This window comes from Sorex fumeus, unplaced genomic scaffold (assembly GCF_029834395.1).
Source record: "Sorex fumeus unplaced genomic scaffold, SorFum_2.1 ptg000128l, whole genome shotgun sequence".
NCBI lineage: Eukaryota > Metazoa > Chordata > Mammalia > Eulipotyphla > Soricidae > Sorex > Sorex fumeus.
This window is the reverse complement of record NW_026606185.1, coordinates 18196056-18215583: the sequence shown is the minus strand read 5'-3', so window position 1 is coordinate 18215583 and position 19528 is coordinate 18196056.

Genomic DNA, 19528 nt, shown 5'->3' with positions numbered 1-19528 from the left:
AGGCAGGCCACATAAGTGAACCACATACGTAATTTAAAGTTTTCTAGAAACCACATCAAACAATAAGTAAAAGGAAAAAGGTGAATTGATCTTTTAGTCTGTATTTTATTTAACCCAAAATATTATAATTTAAATTTGCAAATAATACAGCTGTTATTAATTGCACTTTATATATTTTTTTCATGAGGCATTAAAAATCTTGTTTGCATTTTACACTTACAACACATCATACTACACAAAATAGACACACACCTAGGACTGGAGAGATAGCACAGGGTCTAAGGCATTTGCCTTTCATGCTGTCAATCCTAGTTCAATTCCCAGCACTGTTAATGGAGCACTGCCAGGACTGATTCCTGAGCCAGAAATAAATTTTGATCATCACTGGGTCTGTCTACAAAAACAGAAGGGCAAGAGGGAGACACATAGTAGACACTCAAAAAGTAAGATGTGCATCTAGTCATCTAGTATCTATTATGCTGTCTACTATCTAAATTTCTATCGCACATTCAACAATAATTAGAGAAAGGCATCGTTCTAAAAACTTTTTATGGGGGGTGGGAGACAGGAGGCATCGCTTAGGACTTAGGACTGGCTCTGTGCTGGAAGGTTACTCTTGGTAGTGCTCATTGGGCCTTCCTCTGCTGCGGATTGAACCTGGGCCTCCTGCATTGCACTAAACCCATTGAGCAATCTCTCTGGCCCCAAAACATGCTTTCATCAAAGCACTATATAACTACTGGAAATTAACTAATGGACTGAATAAGATAATGCTGGAGTGGCGAACAGAAAATAACACCATTTTGCATAAGAACATATAATCAGGATATGTGGCGTTTGCTTTATGTTCTAACACTAAAAGTGGTGTGATCCTTGATGAGTCAGTTATTGTGCACTCAAGTAAGTCTAAGATCAGGTCTCTTTTTACACTTTTCTTATTTGGGAGGGGAGAGGGACTGTATTCAGGAATCACTTCTCGTGGTGCCATATATGGCACCAGGGACTCAAACTGGCTTCAGTCACATGGAACTCTATTCACTGGACTCCCTCTCTGGCCCCTAAAGTTTTCTTTTTTATACATATATAAGCCAATCAGCTTATTTCTTTGCATAATATCAGCAATTTGAGTAGTAGTAATTGTAGCCATAGTGTTGATGGTGGTGGTAGCAATAGGAGGAGGCAGAGAAGGAGGAGGACGAGGAGGAGGAGTAGAAAGAGGAGGAGAAGGTGGGATGATGACAAACATATGTTGTGAACCAGGCACTGTTGTCTATATTTTTCCCACATTAACTACTTTACACATACCTTCTACAGGGAAGTGGAGACAGGTAACTAAACAGGTAGGTTGTGGATTTGCATTTAAACGCAACACTCTAGTTCTTTGATCTATATCCTTAACCAAAACACCAATTGTTTTCTTTCTGTTTAATTATTTTTTTAAAACAGTCATTGATTTTATGTTCCTCCTCTTCCTGTCCTTTCTTCTTGTTGCTGTCCCTAAGGTAGTTTGCACAGGCCTGACTGTGCAGCACACTTAGCTGCATTGCTCGCCAGGGCTCAGACATCAGGTGATGCTGTTTGTGCACTGGGGCCCTGTGTTCACAGAGGGTTTGCACCATAGTTGTGGTGCTTGTACATTTGCACTTAGTTGAAGCACACAGCTCAATATGGTAGTGCACACTAGGATCTCTGTGGGGCTCTCACACACACGCCTCCCTGATTTCAGTGCTTCCTAAGGGTTGAAACCCTTGTTTTTGTGGTACTTACACACACACACACACATGCGCGCGCACACACACACACACACACACACACACACACACCTGTCTGTGATGTGGCTGGAAATCATTCATCACATTAGAATCACAAACAACAGAGCTGTTAGAACTATGTGTAGCTCATGTGGGGTACTGAAGATTTGAACTTGTACCCATACACTTGCAAAGCAGATGTTCTAAGCCACTGCAGTATTCTTTTGGCACCCATAAAATTGGGGGGAGCACACCTGGTAATGCTCAGGGCTTACTCCTGGCCTATGCTCAGAGATCACTTTTGGCAGACTAAGGGATCATATGGGGTACCGGGGATCAAACCCCAGGCATGGGGTTATCTTTTATAACATTTCTTTTTTTAACAAACAGGAACTAGGGAGACAGTGCAGTGGGTATAGCACTAGCCTTACACACAACAGCACCACATATATGGCCCCCTGACCTACCAGGAATGACCACTGAGCATAGAACCAGGAGCAAAACCCAAACACAAGTGGGTCTGGCCCCCAAAGAAACCAAAGAAAAAACAAACAATCCTTTCAGCACTGCCAGATACGGTTCAGAACACAATTGAGTAAAAAACCCCAAACTGATATTTTTGTTCAAATCACAAACTTAATTCTTACAAACATATGAAAATACTGTCAAAGCCACAGTTAAGTTTGAATGAGCTTCATTAGCACAGATAATGCAACATGTACCTATTCATCCTTTAAAATTGCTTTTAATTGCAAAGAAAATAAAGAGCAGTAACTTGCCCTCTCTTTTCTTGGTCGCCTTTGAGTCAAATTCCTTTTAAGAATGAAGAAAATAATAATGGGCAAATGAGCTGAGACCTAAAATTGGTATTTCTCCAAGAGGTAGCAGTCATCTCTAAATTACAAAGTAAATAAAAGGGGAAAAAAACAAAAAGAAAATAAATAGACCAACCTCTCCTCTTCCTTACATCATATATGGTAAATGTATTTTTTTATTTAATTAATTTAAATTTCCTCTCCCCCTTCCCTTTCCCTTTGTTATTAGCATTTTGTTGTGATGACTTGAAGTTACACATGCGGCTGGCTGAGGTATTGAACATTTCTTTCTTTATCATTTTAATGAGGTACCATGATTTACATGACATGAATTATACTTTTATGCAGACATTGTTCCCACACTCCACCCCACCAGAGAGCCTCTTCCCTCCAGTCCATCCATGGCCGGGCACTAAAAGTAGCCATATCGGTCCTCTAGATCACTATTTTAAATTTTATATAGCCAGTTTATTCATATAAACTGCTTTCTTTTTTAAAAAAATTTATTTATTGAATCACTGTGAGAACAGTTACAAAGCTTTCAGGTTTAAGTCTTGGTCATACAATGATCAAACACCCATCCCTTCACCAGTGCATATTTTCCATCACCAAGAACCCCAAGATATGCCACCTGTCCCCCTGCCTGTGAGGCAGATGATTTCCACTTAACACACTCTCTCTCTCTCTCTCTCTCTCTCTCTCTCTCTCTCTCTCTCTCTCTTTCTCTCTCTCTCCTTTGATTACATTCATTATTACAACAAAAGATGCACCATTATTATTTGGAAATTTCCCCCAACAATCAAACCAGCTGAAAAGGCATCATGAAATAATTTGTCCTCTATTGATGGTTATGAGACCATATGATGTCCGCAGCTGCCCTATTTTGGATTTCCGATGTTTTACTAATTAATTCTGGAGGGATTTCTGCCAAAAGCTGAATAGTTCCGAGATTGGTTTGTGTGCCTCTGGGGCCATGGCAAAACCGGAAAGCCGTTCATGGGGAGCATCTCGTGGTCTAGGCAGGGCAAGAAGGACGTGCCAGTTCTGCCCCCCATCCCATGAGCCTGCAGTTGCCCTGTCACTGCTGGCTCATACCTGGCTGTCCAATAAGCTCTGACACAGCAACCACCATGCTGCCGGGGATGGGGGTGAGGGTGGGAAATGGCGGAAGAGACAGACACCCTTTCCTCCCAGGGGGTCACATTGACAGAGCTTAATGTATAGTCCATTCACATATCTGCCAGAAGCTGCTGGGTTTCTAATTAGGTCTCTGTGCCTCTGGGGCAGTAGCCGCTTGTGGGGGTCAACTTTTGATCTCAGCTGGGCAAAAAGGTTAAAATGCTTTCTTTTGTTGTTGCCCCTCCCTTTTGCTAAATCCTTGTACCTGCTATTTATGGGAGCAATTAATAAATGAATACTGTTGGCGCAAGAGAGATAGTAGAGCAGGTAGTATGCTTGGATGCTTGCCTTGCAGAATTAGATCCCGGCATCCCATATGGTCCCCCTAGCAGTGCTGGGAGTGATTCCTGAGTGCAGAGCCAGGAGTAAGCCCTGAGCATCTCTAGGTGTGCTCCCCCAAACACCCCCTTTTGTGAAAAAAGGTAACAAAACAAAGCATGTATGTTAGAATATGACTAGACTACATTTTTGTAAACTACTTTTTTTTTTTGCCAAATCAGAAAACAATATTCATGACTAATAGAAGAATATTTACTTGTTCTGTCACTGTCACTGTCCTCCCGTTGTTCATCAATTTTCTCGAGCGGGCCCAGTAACATCTCCATCGTGAGACTTTGTTGTTACTGTGTTTGGCATATTGAATACGTCACGGGTAGCTTGCCAGGTTCTGCCGTGCGGGTGAGATACTCTCTGTAGCTTGCCGGGCTCTCTGAGAGGGGTGGAGGAATCGAACTTGGGTCGGCCATGTTGGCTGTGTGCAAGGCAAATGCCTTACCCACTGTGCTATTGCTCCAGCCCATTTACTTGTTAATTTGTACAATTTACAATGTAATGACTTCAATACATCTTGTATTAGGTTTAATCTATATTATGAGCATCATGGTCTTCACTTTTAGTCAATCAGCAAAACAATCAAATATTTATTTGTAATAGGTTGCTGATTTCCATAGTGTTATTACTCATCATCATGACCAACTTTAAGTCACTGACTTAAAGACAATGGATGCAAAGTTGGAAAGAGATTCCCAGCACTGAATCCCAGCTGCAACATTATATTTCCATCTGCAGGAACTATAGATAGAAAAAGCCTAAAAAGCATATTGATAGTAAAATGTAGTAAAATAATTTAAAGATATTCCTTACTTTAATATTAAATAAAATTGAAGTGAACATTTAAATACAATAACATATATAATGATGCACATAATCTGTGTCTAAAAATTGACTCATAAAATTCCTAAAACTTTAATAACTAGGTTTATGAGGCAGTACCACTCAGCTCTAGCACATCGTTAACAGAAGTTTGAGGGCTTCCTGTGCTGGCTTAGAAAGGCCTTCATGGGGTAAAGCCTATATCCCAGCTTATATAAATTAGAGATTTGAAACTGCCATGAGATAGTACAACTTGGAAAGATGTTAGGGGAGAGAGAGAGGCTTTATAAAAACCGAACTTTGTTTTATTTTTGGTGGAGGCTGGTACTGGGGCTACACCTAGTGATTCTTAGGGGATCTTCTGACTCTGCACTCAAATTACTCCTGGCTCTGCTTGGGGGGCCATATGGGATGCTGGGATCGAACCAGTTTTGGCCACTTGCAAGACAAAAGTTCTACCAGTTGTACTATCGCTCTGGCCCTCCAGAGCGATATCTAAATGCTATCATTTAGCATGCTCATCAAAGACAAAAATGTTCTGCTATTCCTTCCAGGAATCTTGATTTTAATAGCTAGTCAAGATCTATGAAGAGGGGGATATTTAAATTTGTGTGTGTGTGTAAACATCAAAAGAATTTGTTGAGGAAAATCTACAGCCATAGTCTGTAATGAGCTCTCTTTTCACATTACGATCATGTGAAAGTAACTATAAAGGAAGCACAGTAAGTTTTTATGCAGGTGTCTGGCTCTTCCTTGCTAAGAAATTGATGAGAGTGTTTTTCTGCTATTGAATGGCCTGTGCCCCCCACACTGCTAAATTGCCACCATAGTTCACAATCTGCTATGTCTGTGACTTTTTGTCTTGTTTTAGGGTGCTAGGTATAAGTTCTACATACTCTATTATATTCTACATATTTTTCCAAAGCCAATTCTGAGCTGTGGACCTCATCTTGTCTACCCCAGGACTGAACTTGCAAGTATGTGGTCCTTTCCCAGGTGATTCTATGTTGGCAGCCTCTGAAGTTTCCCTGGTGAATGAGTCTTCTATACTGGGAGTTTTCCCAGTGGATGAGTGTAAGGTGTTTTAGAGAGCATCCTTTGGACTTGGGTCAGCTCTGAAAATAGATCTTGCACTTTCCTGAGAAAATATACTCAGTGAACCATGACTAATTGCCCAGCTCATCAAATACAAATACTTGTGATTAAATCACCACTCAACAGTGGGTTTTGTTTTTATCTTTTTGGCTTTTGGGACATACTCAGTAATTCTCAGGGAATCCTGCTGACTTGCTGCTTGGGAGTGGCTTCAGGTGGCCCTTGGGGGACCATGTATAAAGGACAGGACCCAGGGATCTGCTGTCTGTTCCTGGCAGCTTTGCTGCTTGTGATCCCCAGTGCCCCAATTGTACTAGGTAGGCCAGGTATGTGCAAACACCCTCAACTGAAGAGGGGCACCCCCTGCCACCACCACAGCTTATAGAAGATAAGGGGAGCATCACAGTCAGGAAGTCTGACCCCTGGGAAGAAACTCAGCAGAGAGTGTGTGAATGTGTGAGCAGCACAACCTGATGTGGAATCTTCACCCCCACCCCAGTTAATTGCAAGGAGGAGGATAAAGGGAGGCAAGGAGAAGGGAGGCAGAGCAGGAGACCTTGCTCAGCAGATATGGGTCCAGGATTGAAATGGAGTATTAGTGTTTGCAAAGCAACTGCTTTGAGTTGTGGAGCTACCCCCAGGCCCTCCCGTTTTCTGTACATCACTGTCTGTAGCTTTACTTGTCATGGTTTGAAAATCTCCGCTTTCAGTCAACCAAATTTTGATTCTTTTTATTTATTCATTTTTGGGAAAAGGGAAATCATACTTGCAATGCTCAGGGCTCACTCTTGGCCCTAAACTCCGGGATCACTCCTGGCTGGGTTCAGAGGATCAGGTGCCACGGATCAAACCTAGGTGGGCTGTATGCAAGGCAGGTACCTGTATTGCCTGCCCCCAAACTTTGTTCCTTGACATTAATGAGGGAGTGCTTAGGTTTTGGGAATCTCAAGTGCCTAGCTCAAGTTACTAGAAGGTTAGTTTTCTTGGCCAGTGAATCAGGTTATCATTTAAGATCACATTTCAAGGGGGTTTTGAGATATTTAATGGGCTGAAGCACATTTTTTGCATGCTCATGCACAAGGCTTCATTCCCAGAATCCCATAGTTCCCTAAGGCACTTCCTGGAGCCACTGAGCAGACTCCTGCCCCAAAGGAGTCATCTTTTTTTTTACTTACATTTTTGTTTTGTTTGGGGGCCACATATGGATATGCTCAGGGGTTACTTCTGCCTCTGAACTCAGAAATTACTCCTACTGGTGTATGGAGGACTATATGAGATACTAGGGATTGAATTCAGGTAGGCCACATACAAGGCAAGTGCCCTACCATCTGTACTATTGCTTCAGCCCTGGAATCATCTATTTTGACTAAACTAATTTTGACTAACCATTTTCTCCATTCCAGCTAGGCAACCTCTCTTAGTTTATAAATCCTGTTATAAATCCGTGCAAGATATAAGCTTTTTACCTTACTGTGACTCTCTCTTTAAAAACTGAGGTTATTGTAGGTGGGTGGCCACGCAATCTTTTGACGTCCCTTGGAATCCAGTCAGTAATGGCTCTAGTTCAGTGGTCATCTCCAAATCTCATTATGTGTCTAGCCCAACTGATTTTCGATGCCTTGGTAAACGAGAGAGCATCCCTGATACTCTCAACTTTATTTTTTAAAAATGCAAAAAAAAAAATCCCTCAGAGAAATTTCAGTGTTCTTTGGCTACACTTTTATCCTCAAAATATGAGCTCTCTTCTAAGGTATTCATTTTAAAAAAGACTTGATACATGAAATAATGACATGAGTCATCAAAACTGCTAAAACTGCATATGTATTATCTAAATCATGATACATTATAACCCATCATTTTATTTCAGGAGGGGTGACTGGAAAGGCTTCTCTTCAGTAGCTATAGCCACTGGAAACACTTGAGCTCTGAGTGAGTTTCTTGTCACCAAGGAGACTTGGAGGAGAAACCAAGAGAAAAAGAAGTGACCAGTTTGTCTAGTGTCTACAAAGAACAGATTGAATAAGAATGGAGAAGCTGTAGACGGGAGAGTCATAAAAGGAGTAGACTAAATGCTTCCAGTCACCTAAGGGTAAATTTTGACCCTTCAAATTGTCTTCAGGATTATGTTTCATTTGGATCATATTTGTGATATCAAGATAAGAGGAGTTCACATAAATGTAGTAAATATACCCCTGTCCCACCGTTAGCAGTTGAAATAAATTTAGAACAAAAGGATCCCAAAATCTTTGAAGCACTGTGGTCAGAGGAATAATAATTCTTTCTCAAGAATCTCAGCATCTTCAGCTCCTTTTCAGTCACTTTGGGAGTATTTTTAAAAACAGTAACAACCTCAATGGCCGTTTATTTCTACAAGTGATGGGGAGACAAGGGCAGACGTAATCAAGCCATCTCAGGTTCTAAACGACTGGTTTATTCTTTCTCTGAGGAAAGGAACAAAACTGTTACTTGTTTTTAGGGAACAAACTATCTGGATCCTTAGAACTAAGCTTTCAGCCCAAATTCTCAAAGCTGTAAACATGAATTCAATTTTTCCTACTCACCAAGCTCCACTCAGAATGAAGCAAAATGAGATGAGTAGTGAAAATTGTTACCGTAATGACTACTGAAAGCTACTCTGTTAAGATGAGACGTACCTACCACTTAAATTGGAGGTACAGGTATTCCAGATTCCTTTTGCAGGTAGAGTTGTAGTCTGGGTGAGTGAGAGGCAGCCTGTGTAGTATGTTCCTGAACCCGGTGTGAGAATCTCTAGGTCATTTCCATCTAACCTCCTTCAAGTCCGTGTCCTGGGATAAGTTCACCTCTGTGGGCCCTCTTTACCGTCTTCTAAGTGGAAAGAATGACAGGAAGGATTTCAATGGGATATGGAATGCTGAGAACAACACACAGGAGGGCTGGTTATTATGATGTCTGTGTTTGTATCTAACAAGACTCCAACTCACACTCACTTAAACAGTAGAAGAAATGTAGTATTTGCTTCCAACATGCCTTAGAGGGTCAGATGATGCTATTCAAAAAACTTCCCAGCTCATCTACACAATGGAGTACTATGTAGCTGTTAGAAAAGATGAAGTCATGAAATTTACATACAAGTGGTACTACATGGAAAGTATCATGTTAAGCAAAATGAATCAGAAAGAGAGGGATAGACATAGAAAGATTGCATTTATCTGGGGAACATAAAGTAACAAAATAGGAGACTAACACCCAAGAGTTGCTGAGATTAGTACCAGGAGTTTTGCTCCATGGCTTGGAGGCCAGTCACACATGCTAGGGGAAAAGGGAGCTCAGATAGAGAAGGGAGCACCAAATAAAGGGTGTTGGGAGGATCCTCCCAGAATGGGAGAAGCATGCTGAAAGTAGACTATAGACCAAACGTGATTGCCACACAATGCCTCTTTTGCAAACCACAGCACCCCAAAGGAGAGAGAGAACAAGGGGGGGGGGGGGAATGCCCTGCCACAGAGGCAGGGTGGGGTGGGGAGATTGGGGGTGGGAGGGATACTGAGACCCATGGTGGTGGAAAATGGGCACTGATGGAGGGATGGATATTTGATCATTGTATAATTGAAACCCAAGCACAAAAAATTGTAAGTCTACAATTGTACCTCATGGTCTTTCACTAATAAAAATTTAAAAAAACAAACAAACAAACAAACAAAAAACTTCCCAGCCTCTCAGCTTGTTTCTTCTTGGCTTCAAGACCCATACGACAAGCTCTGTGGCAGTAAGATGTCTTTTTAGCAACTGCATGCTCTCATTATCCTCACAGAGGAAGAAAAAAAGTCTTACTTTGTGGAGCTGGCAGATGTCTCAGGAAAGTGGCTGAAATTTCGTCAAATGTCCATCCTGAACTCATGTGTTGGGTCTCACTCACTCATGGGTCATGTGACAAACTCTGATGGGGAAAGTCTTTGGGTATGGTCACTGCCAAACTGTTCCTCTGTAGTACGAGGAAGGAAGGGATCAGAGAGCTATATATTAATAATATGAAGATATGTCAATATAAATAGATATTTATATAGATTCCTGGCTGACAGTTGATGGAAAGAAAATTTTCCTCTCCCTTTAACACAAACTTCATTACTATAAATATTATCTAATTTAGCTTTATACTCCCATCTTCAAAGCTTTTCTAATATTGTGTTGTTTTCCACCAGGGGTGTAATTTATGTAGAGCCACTCTCCTACTTTTGAGGTCCACTGCCATTGTACTTCTAAGAGTTATGAGTCCTCCCACTTTTTTTTTTTTAGAAAGTAACAGTCAGGGGGTGTTCTCTCCTTTCATTTTGTATTCACAGATGTGAAAACTGAGGGTTTAGTGGGAGAGGGTTCCCCATTCACTAAACAGCAGCTCCAGCCTTCTTTAGTTAATAGTCTCCTGAGAAACCAACCAAAAATGACTGACAGAGAACATGGTGTTGAGGGCCAGGACTTCTCTAAGGTCAGTAATACTGCATGATCACATCAGGGCAGATAGGCTTCCTGTGACCTAGGAGAGCTGGAAAATAGTCAGTAGTAACTATATTCCTGAATTATGTCTCAGGGCACAAACATCAATTTCCTGCCGCATACCTGTGCCTGGCCAGTGTCAAAGCATAGCTTGTTAACATGGTCCAGATCCTTTCTGTAGAAATAGAACCTTTGGAGCATATGGGAGGAAATGTGTTTATTAGCTGGGGCCTATAATAGATATTGTTAACAAAATGAAAATAAAATTACCTCTTGAATACACAGACTAATGAAAAGAACCTATGTTTATTGAGCATTATCAACTCAGTAATTTTTGCAAGTTATTCTTTCTACATATTGTCCAGTAGCTCTGTGTGGTAGATATTAAGATAGACATCAGATTTCAAGGAAATTGTCTCACGGGACTACGGCATTAAAGGAAATGCCATTTACTTGTCTTGCCCCAATATCTGCTTTCATTCTACCACACTATTATGACTATCCTTTGCATAAATTTGTTTTATAATCCTACTTTCAACTGTACTCATCTAGAACCAGGTGACTTAAAGCAAATCATAGTAAATCTTAATGAATGTACTGAGAACCATATTTGAGTACAGAATTGGGAAATATGGATTTGAATCTTCCTATTTTGTTTTAGTTTGGTTTGAATTTTGGTGGGGAGGAGGAGCCACGCCTGGCAGGCTCAAGGCTTACTCCTGGCCCTCTGCTCAGAAGTCACTCTTGGCAGTACTTGGGGGATCTAACTGGTGCCTGGGAATCACACCTGAGTCACCCTAAGTAAGTACCTTAACCTTTGTACTAAATCTGTGGCCCTTGACTCTTCTATTCTCACCACAAAATCACAGATCTATTCGATGTGTAAACTTCAGAAAGCAAGACCCTTATTTTTCTGGCAGAAATACAAGGTAGGAAGGTATATTCTTTCTCTGGATGTTAATTTACCCCAATATCTACAAGCCTTTTTTCAGCTTTGAAAAATTTTGCCATCATGTCCTGATAATGCCTTTTGGACAGTATTTTACTTTATTTTAGCTTAGTTTTAAGGTCACACTCAGGGTGTTCTGGAGCTACTGCTGACCGTACTCATATGTACGTAGCTGGCCACAGAGATCTAGCTGGAGTTGGTCAGAGATCTACCTGGAGTTGTCCATGTGCTAAATTCCCTGGAACATTGCCAGAAGTGACCCTTGAGTACAGAACTGTAAGTAGCCTTAAAGCACTATTGCGTGAGACCCAATCCCCTCTTCTCCACCCTCCTTTAATAATAAAACATTCATGTTTCTGAGTTAGAGCTCTTTTCCTAGTGAAATCATATGAAGGTTAGGTGCAACCCTGGAGGCCCCTGACCATCTCTGAGTGTGGTCCCATAGGCTCCTGAGCACTAGCAGAATGGCCCTGATAATCCTGCAATCGCAGGTCCTGAGCAGCATCAGGTCCTTGGGCCCTGGCACTAAACCATTGGACCTGTTCGGTGAATATCACCAGAAGTGGTTCTCGGTGATATTCAGTAGTGTTTGGTTATATAAGAACTGCTTGGATGCCCAAAGGAAACAAAACAAAACAAATCAAAAAATGTTTTTGTTGTTTGCAACCAAAGAACTGAAACTTTCCCTTGTTTGTTGGTATCCCAGTGTCACCTCTCTCTTATATCTCACTGTAAAGCTCTTCCCAACTAAGCAAAAACCTAACTTTCCAGGTTGGTGGATTATACTGCTGAGAGTGGGCAACTAGACTTTAATAAGAGCTAGAGACATAGATAGAATGACAGGGGTATTTCCCCAGCTTCTCTTCTGATTTGGCACCTGGTCCAAAGGACTTAAGATAAACTACTCAACAACTATTTAACTTCATCTTGGAGTTTGTCTTAGGATTCTGTTTGGAGTTTACTATTTGGCCATTTTTCAATTGACTCCATTCTTTCACAGGCTCCAGTGCTTACTCTCTCCAAAGGACGTGACGTAGGAGAGGTAGGTTGGAAAATTTGTGTGAAAACCAGGTTGTACAGAGGCTGGTCAAGACAATCTTGAAGGAGAAGTTTGTTTTCTAACTGTTTGAAAACTACAACTGATTTCTCATCTGGTTTTTTTTTTTTTTTTTGGCTGAGGTTTGGATTGGGGGTGGGGAGAGATTGGAGGTGGGGAGGAGGAGCTGGGGGTGTAAGGGGCAACATGCTCAGGGATTATTCCTGATTCTGTGCTCTGGGTCAGTCCTGGTGATGCTCAGGGGATCATATGCAGTGCTAGAAATAGAAACCCGGTTAGCACATGCAAGGCAAGAGCCCTACTTGCTGTACTGTCTCCCTGCCCCTGATTTCCCATCTCAACTCAAGGTTAAAGTTTAAACCCACTCAGCATTTAGGCCCATCCAGCACCTGACCTTTGCCTCTCGCTAGACTCATCTCCAGCATTCTTTTCTTACACTTGATTCTCTAGCAAAGTTAAACTAAAGATGCGTCCTTCCAAGTACCTCATTGTTTTTTTTCTCTGTGCTTTTTTCCAGTCAATTTTATCTTCTAGTCAATTTTATCACTCTGGAATGCCCTTCTCACCCTCCCCTCCTGTGCTGGTTATTCATCTTTTACGAGGTGGTTATTCATTTAAGACTCAATCTCTAGCACAGTCTCCTGCGAAAAAGTGTTATTTGATAAACTCCTGCTCCAACTTTCCTTCCTACTTTTACTGTTGAAGACACTGTGCTTTCATATTTATATTCACTTTAACATTTTGAATTAATTATAGGTACTAATCATGATGGTAGGTGTTTGGGTGGATGATGAATGGATTGATAAAACCCCTGTTCAGTGAAAAACATGATACTATAAGAAGTATTCCATAATGCAAGTCTTTGAAGATTAAAGCTTCATGGTTCTGAGTATTCTTTACCGTTCCCACCTTGCCTGGGTCTATTAGTGCTGATTTATTTTCAATCAATAATGATTCCATTTATTTGCAGAAGTCCTATAATTCACTCAATCAAAGAACTTAAGTCATTTAGTATTTTCATCACATAATAACAGAAATCTTATCCTGACAGAAAGTCTCTCTTGGTGACACTGACTGCTCACTCAATTGCCAAAATTGATCGGTACTGAATAATTACTAAAGAAAAATAGGTTTGATATCTCTTGAAAATGAGAGTCTAAGAAAACCACAGGAAAATCATAATACTCTAAAACTCCTGTGTGATCACAAGAGCACTCAAATAATAGATTTGTGTGATTAAATTCATGTTAATTGGTTTGCAAAATATTTCAAGATAGCAATTCAAGATGAGTTAGCTGACAATGGTGAAGAATTGACACATTCCTTTTTAAATGCTTTGAAAGTGGTTGTCTCATTAAGGTATTTTATTTTTATATAAATAAGATTTTGTTTTTATTCCCTCTAATTTTACCCATTATTCAAAGGAAGGGTGGTGGTGGGGGTGATAATGTGGAGAACTTAAGGTGGAATTTTGATAGAATTAACAAGTTCTTCTAAGTAGATAAGAATTAGACTTTCATTTCCTGCAAGATAGGGCTGGTGACTATGTAACTTCAAACCCTCTTACTGTAGTCAGTCTGCAGAAAACTCAGGCAGCTGCAACTGCTTTTCTGTGGTATTAAGACAATTATCCTCACTGCAATTTTGCCAGATAAGCAGCCAAAGGCATACAAGGAATGTCTCATCTGTCCATGTGAAGGTTTTGCATTCATTTTCTATTTTCCTTCCTTTTCTGATGAGGTTGAATATGTTGGAGAATCTCCATTTTACTTACTGCCTTTTCATGGTGCCAGTGTTTGTGAGTCTTCCCTGGTAAATTCCATGATACGAATTGAGTCTGACTCATGTCAGTGAAGGTCGTGAAATGGCCTTGAAATCCCTAAGATCACATTATTTACTCTTTTTAAAAACACTTTTTAAAGAAATGTAGGCACCATATTTACAATACTGCTAACAGTAAGATTTCATGGACATAACATTCCATCAGCAAACCCTCCACCAGAGTGTCTACTTCCTTCTACCACTGTCTTGATGCTTCTGCCACCCTTTCACACACTACTCCATCCTCCTGCCGTGGTAAGCTCTGTTCTCTAAACCAGTTCTCAGACTCTGTTGCCTTTGGTCATTTGTTATTCCCTTGTGTGTTTCTTTATGTGCCACATGAGGGAGATCATTTTGTATCTGTCCCTCTCTTCTGACTAACTTCATTCAACATGTCCAGTTCCATCTCCGTAGTGGCAAATTGTAACATTTCTTCTTTTCTTACAGACAAATAATATTTATTATATATATGTACCACAGTTTCTTTATCCAACCACCTGTTCCTAGGAACAATCCAACTAGGATTGTTTCCAAATTTCATCACTGTGGATAGTGCTGCAGTGAGTATAGGAGCACAGATGTCTTTTCAGAATACAGTTTTTTGGTCCTTGGAGTAGATGCCTGGAAGTGGAATTGCTGTGTTATCTGGAAGGTCAACTCTTATTTTTTTTTGAGAAGCATTCATATTGCTTTCCAGGAAGGTTGAACCAGTTAACATTACCACCAGCAATGGAAGATGCTTCTTTTTTCTTGCATTCACACCAACACAGGTTGTTTTTATTCTTTGTGATGTATAGAATTAAGACCCCACAGTCTGGGAGGAAAAAAAAAATTGCCTACCACTTATCTGACAAAGGTATAATATCAAAAATACATAAAATATTTACAAAATTTAACAAGAAAAAATATAAACCCTCACCAAAAAGTGGAGAGAAGAACAGAAATTTCCTTAAAGAAGACCAAAAAATTTTTCTTAGAATAAAGTTAATGAAGATTGTTGTATCTCACCATGAAGCTATTAAGTTTTTGTGTAAGAGATACCTAAACTGTTGCTACAGGTTAAGCCTTCTGCATTTATATTTTGTTAATGGAAATTAATTGCCTTCTACATTATATCCCATCTAATCTGGTGTGCTGGGCTGGAGTGATAGCAAAACAGGTAGGGCATTTGCCTTGCATGCGGCCTACCTGGCCGGCCTGAGTTTGATTCTTCTGCCCCTCTCGAAGAGCCTGGCAAGTTATCAAGAGTATCTCGCCCTCACGGCAAAGCCTGGCAAGTTCCCTGTGATGTATTCGATATGCCAAACACAGTAATAACAAGTCTCACAATGGAGACGTTACTGGGCCCGCTCTAGCAAATTGAAGAACAATTGGAGGACAGTGCTATAGCGCAATCTGGTGCGCTATTCCTGCTTTATCTGTGTTGTAGATTTTGAGATGTTGTTCCAGGGTGTCCAAACATTTTTTTTTCTTTTTGGGTCACACCCAGCAATACACAGGGGTTACTCCTGGTTCTGTACTCAGGAATTGCTCCTGGCGGTGCTCAGGGTACCATATGGGGTGCTGGGAATCAAACTCAGGTCAGCTGCATGCAAGGCAAACACCCTACCCACTGTGCTATCGCTCCAGCACTGGTGTCCAAAAATTTTTAATGGAGTGACACAGCTAGAGTTAAATTTTTAACCAGGTGACAGCTTTGGGGTTGTGCATGACTGCTGGGTCTTCCAGAAGTACAGGAAGATGGAGGGTGGGGGAGGTATCCCATCCCCAACTCCATGAAAGCCTGGAGATTTCAGCCACAAAACCCGCATACCTGAATTTTTTAACAATAATTTCTGGATGAATCTTGTCTGAGCAGTGGATTCTGGCCGGGAGCATGGAGGTGATTGTGCAGTATAGATGTTTTCGGCTGCCAGAGCTCTGTTTGGATAGGTGCTCAGCTTACTTGCCCCACTCCGGGGTGTCCTGGATGACTCTGTCTTGTACAAGGATAACATCACTTTTCATCAGGGAAATACAAATCAATGCAACAGTAAGATATTACCTTACATCAGGGAAGATATTACCTTACATTTTTTTGAGGGCTGAGCTCTAAGGATGCCTCAAAGAATGAGGTAAAGGGCATATAGCCTAATAAAAAGAAGGGAAGCAGAACCCATCAGTATATAATAAACATTTTGCACTGATTGTGTTTTAAAGATGCTAATTAATTTTATCATCAATGCTCTGAAGAGATCTACCACTTCTCAAATGAGAAAATTGAAATGGAGGGAAATAAAAGTAAGTAATTTCAAAACTCAGCTTGATCTGACCCTCAAATTCAAATTGACCCGACCCTTTTTGATTTATGATTCTCTATCTTCTTTTGATTTGTGAAATATAGCCTTTACATCTTGTTCACATATATTCTTATTCTCTAATGCCTTCCTGACATGTATTTTATGAAAAATTTATAAGGAAAAATAATTAGCACTGACTTATTTTAAAAAGGCCCTTCTGTTGATCGTCGATTTGCTCGAGCGGGCCCAGTAACGTCTCCATTGGAGACTTTGTTGTTACTGTGTCTGGCATATCGAATACTCTCGGTAGCTTGCGGGGCTCTCCGACTTATTTTAAAGTTGTTGCTTGTTTTTTTATTCCCCTCTCCTGTCTTTTCATTTGTTGTTGCTGATGTTATTGCAGTGAATGTGAATTTCACACATACCTGGCTGTGGTGCTGGCACATTTTTTAGCTGTGGTGCTTGCCAGGGGTCTGATATCAGGTTGTGATACTTACACAGTAGGCCACGGTGCTCCCTGAAGTTTGCATTCCTTGAGTTGTGGTATTCATACATGTGCTCCCTCAGGCCACACTCTTAGCTGAGATACTAAAATTATGGCTGTGGTCCTCACCAAAGATGCTCACCCTTATTGGCTGTGGCACTTACTATGCACTTATTATGCAGCTTTGGTGCATCAATACAGGATGCTCTGCTTTTTGTTGTGCTTATGCACACTTGGTTACAGAAATTGTACTTAGTGCCAGGGATCAAAGACAGAGTTGCCAGACTTGAGATCAGCTCATGTAGAGCACCATATACTTAAACTCTTATCCATGTATGTGCTTACAGTGAAGGCATTTTAAATTACTCCACTGTACTCCAGACCTTTTAGTACATTCCAAGAATAGCTAGCATAAATGTGTGTGCGTGTATGTACATATCTATCTATATGTGTGAGTGTATATATACACACATATATATGAATATATATATATATATATATATGAATATTGAGTAACTTGGGGATATAGAGTAGACTCCTGGAGGTATTCAGGGAACCATATGGATTCCTGGGAATTGTACATGGTGTGGCTATATACAAGGCAAGAGCCTTACCTGCTTTATTACCTCTCTGGTCACTAAAATAGTAATTTCTTTGGTCTTCCAAGTGGTACTCAGGAGGTCTGTGAGTAATTCTGGGGATTCTCGGTTAACCAGGCTTGTGGTTCACTATGGGGGTCTGAGGATGTGGTGCCGTGGTGCTGCTCAGACCCTGTGTGCAGCATTCCTGGTGTGACTCAGGGTCTCCAGGGTCATACCTGGTGGTATTCAGGAAATCATGTGGTGCCAGGGATTGAACTGGACTCTATCAATCGCAAGACATGCACCCAACCAAACTCTGGTACTATCTCTTAGGTCATGAAATAAATAATTTTGAACTACTTGGTGTGTGCGTTGAAAAATACATGTAATTCTCCGTTTATTACTATTAAAAGTAAAGTAAAGTAAAGGCCCTCCCGTTGATCATTGATTTGCTCGAGCGGGCCCAGTAACGTCTCCATTGGAGACTTTGTTGTTACTGTGTTTGGCATATTGAATACGTCACGTCACGGGGAGCTTGCCAGGCCCTGCCTTGCGGGCGAGATACTCTCGGTGGCTTGCTGGACTCTCCGAGAGGGGCGGAGGAATCGAACTCGGGTCAGCCATGTTGGCTGTGTGCAAGGCAAACGCCCTACTGCTGTGCTATCGCTCCAGCCCTTATCAAATGCTAATGATACCTAACATTTGATATACTCTATTTATAAAAAGTTTCACGTGGAAACTCAAATCTTATCCATTTAATTATAAGGAGGAAAGTATTTGAAAACATTTTATGAAATAAAAACATTTGAGAAGTCAATTTAGGAAGCCAATTTCCTAGACTTAATCTCATTGTTGCAACATCTTAGTTCATGTGAACTTGGGCAAGTTACTACAGCCAGTTCCTTTATATTTTATTATCAATAACATAAACCCACCCCCCAAATTTTTGTAAAATTTTTGTTGCGGTTTGCAGCATAATCACTTGAGTTCACATGTTATCATTATTTGGCTGTTCTAAAATATTGGAACTACTGCACTAAAAGGTTATAATATCTCATTAATTGATCTATCTATCTACTGGTTAATACATTCATTCATTCAACAAATACTTTATTATCTGTATAAACTTTATGAACTGCCTACTCCATCAACACTGTGGGATCTGGAATAAATATGCAATATTGGGGTGCTGGAGTCACACTACAGCAGGTAGAGCATTTGCCTTGCACACAGTCTACCAGGGTTCCATTCCTGGCATCCCATATGGTCCCCTAAGCACACCAAGAGTGATCCTGAGTTTAGAACCAGAAGTCAGCCCTGAGCACAGGCGGGTGTGGCCTCCAAACAAAAACAAAACAAACAAAAGATGGATATTAGTCCTTCCAGCAATTTAGGAAAAGACACTAATTTGTTGGAAAATGAAAAAGAAAAAGTCATTTCTTCTCAAATTTCTTCTTACTGATGGGGATTCTGTTTTGAGAAAGGTTTCAGGCTCCGTGGGGAAAAAAGTCTGATCTACTGTCTATATATGAACTATGAACATAAGGCATGGAGCTTAGGTTTAGAGGCTCCTAATCAACAAAATATTTTCTAAAATGGGAAGAAACTTCTGTTTGTTTGTATTTTGCTTCCTACCTCTAAAAGCGCTGTGAAAACAAATATCCCATAAATTTATTTATTTATTTTGGTTTGGCTGACACACCCTGCTGAACTCCAGGCTTGTTCCTGGCTCCCAGCTGAGAATTGCCCTTGGCTTTGCAAAGGTTCTGAACCAAATGTGTGCTGGATTCAAACTGGGGTCAGCTCTAAGCAAAGCAAGAGCCTCCCCTGGTCCCCTGGACAATCTCTCTAGCCCAAATGGCCCCCTTTTTGATGAATGTGAAGAAAGTAGC